Consider the following 6582-nt stretch of genomic DNA (forward strand, 5'->3'; position numbering starts at 1 on the left):
CGCAGCAGCGAGCTAACAGAGGGGGGGTCCCAATCAGGGGTCACTCCCATAGTGGACCACCCCTTTAAGAGATATCCGTTACCTAAAGCTTCATGCACTAAGGGAGCTAAAGGTAACATCTGGAATAGGATTTCCTACCTGCGTGTCCAGGAAGGAGAAGCGTCCTCCTTTGTGCAGTCCCTCTGACAGTTCTGCCTGTCACTGCTCTGGGCTTCAGTGCTGTGTCCTCCACATTTTTTACTTATCTTCCCTTATCTGTCTTGAATGCCTTCCTCCGCCTCCCGCACTTATTCCCTATGTATTAGCAGCTACTATAATTGCAGTTTCCCCTGTCCCTATGTCAGTTCTTCCCGTCGCCTTGTTGTGATCTCCAGCGCTACATCCTCCACATTTCCTCTTCGTCTTACGTTCTCTCTGCACCTTCCTCCGCCTCCCGCACTTATTCCCTATGTATTAGCAACTCCTATAATTGCAGTTTCCCCTGTCCCTATGTCAGTTCTTCCCGTCGCCTTGTTGTGATCTCCAGCGCTACATCCTCCACATTTCCTCTTCGTCTCATGTTCTCTCTGCACCTTCCTCCGCCTCCCGCACTTATTCCCCATGTATGAGCAGCTCCTATAATTGCATTGTTTCCCCTGTCCCTATGTCAGTTCTTCCTGTCGCCTTGTTGTGATCTCCAGCGCTACGTCCTCCACATTTCTTCTTCGTCTCACGTTCTCTCTGCACCTTCCTCCGCCTCCCGCACTTATTCCCTATGTATTAGCAACTCCTATAATTGCAGTTTCCCCTGTCCCTATGTCAGTTCTTCCTGTCGCCTTGTTGTGATCTCCAGCGCTACGTCCTCCACATTTCTTCTTCGTCTCACGTTCTCTCTGCACCTTCCTCTGCCTCCCGCACTTATTCCCTATGTATTAGCAGCTACTATAATTGCAGTTTCCCTGTCCCTATGTCAGTTCTTCCTGTCGCCTTGTTGTGATCTCCAGCGCTACGTCCTCCACATTTCTTCTTCGTCTCACGTTCTCTCTGCACCTTCCTCCGCCTCCCGCACTTATTCCCTATGTATTAGCAACTCCTATAATTGCAGTTTCCCCTGTCCCTATGTCAGTTCTTCCTGTCGCCTTGTTGTGATCTCCAGCGCTACGTCCTCCACATTTCTTCTTCGTCTCACGTTCTCTCTGCACCTTCCTCTGCCTCCCGCACTTATTCCCTATGTATTAGCAGCTACTATAATTGCAGTTTCCCTGTCCCTATGTCAGTTCTTCCTGTCGCCTTGTTGTGATCTCCAGCGCTACGTCCTCCACATTTCCTCTTCGTCTCACGTTCTCTCTGCACCTTCCTCCGCCTCCCGCACTTATTCCCTATGTATTAGCAACTCCTATAATTGCAGTTTCCCCTGTCCCTATGTCAGTTCTTCCTGTCGCCTTGTTGTGATCTCCAGCGCTACGTCCTCCACATTTCTTCTTCGTCTCACGTTCTCTCTGCACCTTCCTCTGCCTCCCGCACTTATTCCCTATGTATTAGCAGCTACTATAATTGCAGTTTCCCTGTCCCTATGTCAGTTCTTCCTGTCGCCTTGTTGTGATCTCCAGCGCTACGTCCTCCACATTTCCTCTTCGTCTCACGTTCTCTCTGCACCTTCCTCCGCCTCCCGCACTTATTCCCTATGTATAAGCAGCTCACTTCTCCTTCCCTGTAATTGCATTATTTTCCCTGTCGCTCTGGCATTGCCTCAGCTTGTGTTCCCTCCTCTACATTCTCCCATTTAACTCTTTAAATCCTCTTTTTTTTGCTGTAACCTGTCCCCGTCCCCCCTCCCCTTGTACTGTACTCTTCTTACATTTCACTCATTGTCTTCCACGTCTTTATTATCCTTCATTCTATAATAAAGTCGCCTTCCCCATCTGTCCCCTTGTCGTTTTCTGACCAATCAGGTCGTCCCGTTTTGTCGCCAAAGCTGAGCGGTCAAGCGATGCAGCCACTGTACCAGAACAGGACCGCTGCGTTATATGGGTATCAGGTGGACGACGCTGGCAGCGACGGCGTTCTGGAGTCAGCGTTACTTATGGGGGACCCCCACCTTGTACGATTCCTGCAGAAGTCATGATGCCCCTCTGCCAGGAAGAAACTCTTGAATATTTGTATCCGGATCTCATACAGTCAGCAGCATATGTGCTGCCGAGAACCAGGGTTCTTATGGCATCAGGAACATTCTGAATACCCAATGAATGGAAACAAAGTATCTAAAAAAGTAACCACGGACATCTGCCGTGTTCTGGATTCCATAAAGTCCTTCTGAGTTTACATAAAGTTTCATTATTACAAATCACACTTTGATTTTTTTTCTTAATTTCTCACCGTTGTTGCCCAGAATCTGCACTTTCAAACTTTGCAGAAATTAATAGTAGAGACAAATATAACAAACCACTTCTGAGCCACTTCTCCCACTCTCTCCTGCCTCCGGAACTCACCATCCACTCAGGTCAGTGGTCATCACTGTCAGGTTGCATCTTCTCTAAGGAGAGGTACAGAGTGATCACACGGGCAGAGGGAAACAAAGAAAGATCATGCTGAGCTTTCTAACAAGTCTTTTATCTCACTCCAGAGCTGAATCCACATCTACACTGCTCAATACTGTTATATAATTTACAGCTTTGTAGGGTTCATCTCACCACAGAAATGTATTCACAACACAGCTCACTACTGCTGTATCATTTTCTCCATGCTGCAGCTTTCTTGTAAGTGTTTCTCATCCCATAGCTGGATTCACATCTATTTGCACAATACTACTGCTTTCTATTGTTGATTTAACCACAGAGCTGTATTCACAAAACAGCTGTATAATTTCCTCCATGCTACAGCTTTGTAGTGTTATCTCAGTACATAGCTGGATTCTCATCTACACTGCTCAATACGGTTCTATAATGTCCATCTTGCTGCTGCTTTGGAGGGTTGATCTCACCACAGAGCTGTATTCACAACACAACTCAATAGCGCTGCATAAAATGTTCTCAATGCTGCAGTGTTATCTCACTCCATAGCTGCATTCACATCTACACTGCTCAATACGGTTCTATAATGTCCATCTTGCTGCCGTTTTGTAGGGTTGATCTCACCACAGAGCTGTATTCACAACACAACTCAATAGCGCTGCATAAAATGTTCTCAATGCTGCAGTGTTAATCTCATCCCATAGCTGCATTCACATCTACACTGCTCAATACGGTTCTATAATGTCCATCTTGCTGCCGTTTTGTAGGGTTGATCTCACCACAGAGCTGTATTCACAACACAACTCAATAGCGCTGCATAAAATGTTCTCAATGCTGCAGTGTTAATCTCATCCCATAGCTGCATTCACATCTACACTGCTCAATACGGTTCTATAATGTCCATCTTGCTGCCGTTTTGTAGGGTTGATCTCACCACAGAGCTATATTCACAACACAACTCAATAGCGCTGTATAAAATGTTCTCCATGCTGCAGTGTTTATCTCATCCCATAGCTGGATTCACATCTACACTGCTCAATACTGTTCTATAATGTCCGTCTTACTGATGTTTTGTAGGGTTGATCTAACCACAGAGCTGTATTCACAACACAACTCAATAGCGCTGTATAAAATGTTCTCCATTCTGCAGTGTTCATTCCATAGCTGGATTCACATCTATTTGCTCAATACTGCTGCTTTCTACTGCTGTATTCACAAAATAGCTGTATAATTTCCTCCATGCTACAGCTTTCTAGTGTTTTATCTCACCCCATAGCTGGATTCACATCTATATAGCGCAATACTGTTGGATAATGTCCTCCATTCCGCTGCTTTCCAGTTTTTAGCTCACCACACAGCGGTATTCATTACGCAGTTCAGTACTGCTGTATAATTTCTTCCATGCTGCAGCTTTCTAGTCTTTTATATCACCCCAGAGCTGTATCCATATTTACACTGCTCAGTACTGTAATATAATGTCCTACATTCTGCAGCTTTCTAGTGTTTACCTCACTATATAGCTGCAGTCATAAACAGCTCAGTACGCCAATATAATTTTCTCCATGCTGCAGCTTTCTAGTGTTTTATCTCATCCCAGAGCTGGATTCACATCGATATTGCTCAATACTGTTATATAATGTCCTCCATGCTGTTGCGCTCTAGTGTTTACCTCATTACATAAATGTAGTCACAACACTGCTCAGTAGTGCTGTATAATTTCCTCCATGCTGCAGCTTTCTAGTGTTTTATCTCACCCTATAGCTGGATTCACATCTACATTGCTCAATACTGTTATATAATGCTGCTGCTCTTTAGTGTTTACCTCATTACATAAATGTAGTCACAACACTGCTCAGTACTGCTGTATAATTTCCTCCATTCTGCAGCTTTCTAGTGTTTTACCTCGCCCTATAATTGGATTCACATCTACACTGCTCAATACTGTTATTTAATGTCCTCCATGCTGTTGCTCTCTAGTATTTACCTCATTACATAATTGCAGTCAAAACAGAGCTCACTACTGCTGTACCATTTCATGCTGAAGCTTTCTAGTGTTTTATCTCACCACATAGCTGGATTCACATCTACATTGCCTAATATTGCTGGATAATGTTCTCCATACTGCTGGCAAACTGGTGAAAACGAAGGATACGAGTTCTTAAATTGGCCACATCTAGTGCCATTTCTCATGTGCACAGAAAAGTTACTTGAAAGTTTGCTTACCCTTTAAGACCTCTGCTTGCTGTCAGTGAAGAGAAACATTCTCGAAGTTGAGATTTCGTTACAAACCCATCCAGTTTCGACAGTCATCCATGAGCTGCGCCCATCAGGAGCACAACTCTCCCTCCTGTTCTGATGGTTTGCTACAATGCATCTGTTCAGGTAAAATGGATCAATCTCCTGAATCACAAGTCCCATGTTCCTCTTCGCCCTGTATTCAGCATCTTGCACATGCAGTTACCAGGAGGATGACGAGCACAATGGTGGCGGTGTTAGGTTTCATGTAACGTGTGTTTGGCAGCAGATGAGCTCTTTATCTTTCAGTTGCTTTAATTAGTTGGGCATCGTTGGACCCAGGAGCAGGTACAATAAGCGCAAAATAATAAGATTACATGTGACAGTCGGGAACTGGATGATCTGCAGGTTGGAGACAGACCCGTGGGGGGAGGGGAAAAGCACTAATCATAAAGTGTAGAGCGTCCCTTTTAAATACATCTTGATACAAACCCGCTTCAAAGTGTGATGTTTGAGGAGGCCGGGGCGCTATAGGGATTCTTCTCTTTAAACCCTCATGTCATGCAGAACACATTGTATCTGCTTTGCTTTTAAAGGGACAGTAAACCTACAAATGAATAAAAATGCTGCAGAATCTACAGTTTTCCTAAAATAAAGTCTAAAAAAAAATAAAGGGGTTAATAAACTCCTAATCTTTTCCTTTTGTGAGAGGGAACAGGGATAAGTCAAAAGGAGGGGCTTAAAGTTCTACAGTAAATAAGAAGGAGGAGGCTCCTGCTTCAGCCAGATGAGAAAGTGAGAAAATTCTTAGGTTCTTTAAAAGGGTTAAATGTTACTGTTGACTTGGTAAGTAAAAAAACAGAGCTATACTCACCTCCCAGCACTTACTGGGATCCAGCGCAGTCCTCTCTATGGTCTGACAGGAAGTAGAAGCGGTTCCGCTGCAACCTGTCATTGGCCACCGCAGGAAGGTGACTTCCATAATGCATCATCTAGCGGCCTGCGCTGGATCCCGAGGCAACTATACATTTGTTTATTGCTTTTTCAGCATATCAAATGATTTTGCCTGGACAACCCCTTTAAGAAGTGGCTAAAAGGAACATTTATCAAACCTGTCCGATGAGGATAAATCAGTGTTGTTTTTTTTTTTTTTAAGGATTTTTATTTTTTTTTTATTTCAGGTAGTTTATGTTCACATAAGACTGAAGGAAAAGAAAAAATTCAAACATTTAGTAAATTTTTTTTTTTTTTTTACTAAATTTAAATAAAAAAAATGAACGATTGTAAACAGCTTTGCACTGAAAATGCTAATTTTACATCAAAAAAATATTTTTACTAAATTTCAAGTAAAAAAAAAAATGAATATATTTGTACTAAATTCTAAAAAAAAAATACATGTTAAAATTTCAATTTTGTAAAACTTTTTTTTTTTTTAAATATAACATTTTAATTTAGTACAAAAATATTTATATTAAAATGAATAAATTATACATTTTTGTACTAAATTAAAATTGCACATTTAAAAAAATGAATATATATTTTTTTTTAATAAATGTAAAATTACATTTTATTTTTTAAATAATTTTGTAAATGAGAAATAAAAAACAAACAAAAAAAAAAAAAACAACATTTTGGCAAAATGCTTTAAAATGGTCTCCTTGCAATCATTTGAAATGCAGACTTCCCCCAGCTTTGTACAGTGGGGGTTATAGCAGCCTGCGGCCCTCCGGAGTTATCCTTGTAGATGTCACTATAGATAAGAAGCCATTTACATTCCTAATTGGCGACTGCTGAACGCTGAGATACATTTTTCTGTGTAATTACAGCGACTGTTATTGCATTACACCAGGTAACAGTT

At 42.1% G+C, this 6582-nt stretch overlaps 1 protein-coding gene across 3 annotated transcripts in view; it reads right to left on the minus strand.

Annotated features, from left to right (window-relative positions):
• Positions 1 to 1713, minus strand: part of GRAMD1A (GRAM domain containing 1A) — a 180933-nt gene extending 179220 nt beyond the window's left edge. For 2 of the 3 annotated variants that reach the window (XM_073655679.1, XM_073655677.1), the window contains exon 1: positions 139 to 1711. The gene's annotated coding sequence lies outside the window, so the exon portion shown is untranslated. Of the gene's footprint in view, positions 1 to 138 lie in introns of all 3 variants that reach the window. The other variant, XM_073655683.1, reaches the window with a different exon arrangement.
• Positions 1714 to 6582: the final 4869 nt, after the last annotated feature.

This window comes from Phyllobates terribilis, unplaced genomic scaffold (genome assembly GCF_046119375.1).
Source record: "Phyllobates terribilis strain yellow unplaced genomic scaffold, ASM4611937v1 Scaffold_12__6_contigs__length_324123572, whole genome shotgun sequence".
In the NCBI taxonomy this organism is placed as follows: domain Eukaryota; kingdom Metazoa; phylum Chordata; class Amphibia; order Anura; family Dendrobatidae; genus Phyllobates; species Phyllobates terribilis.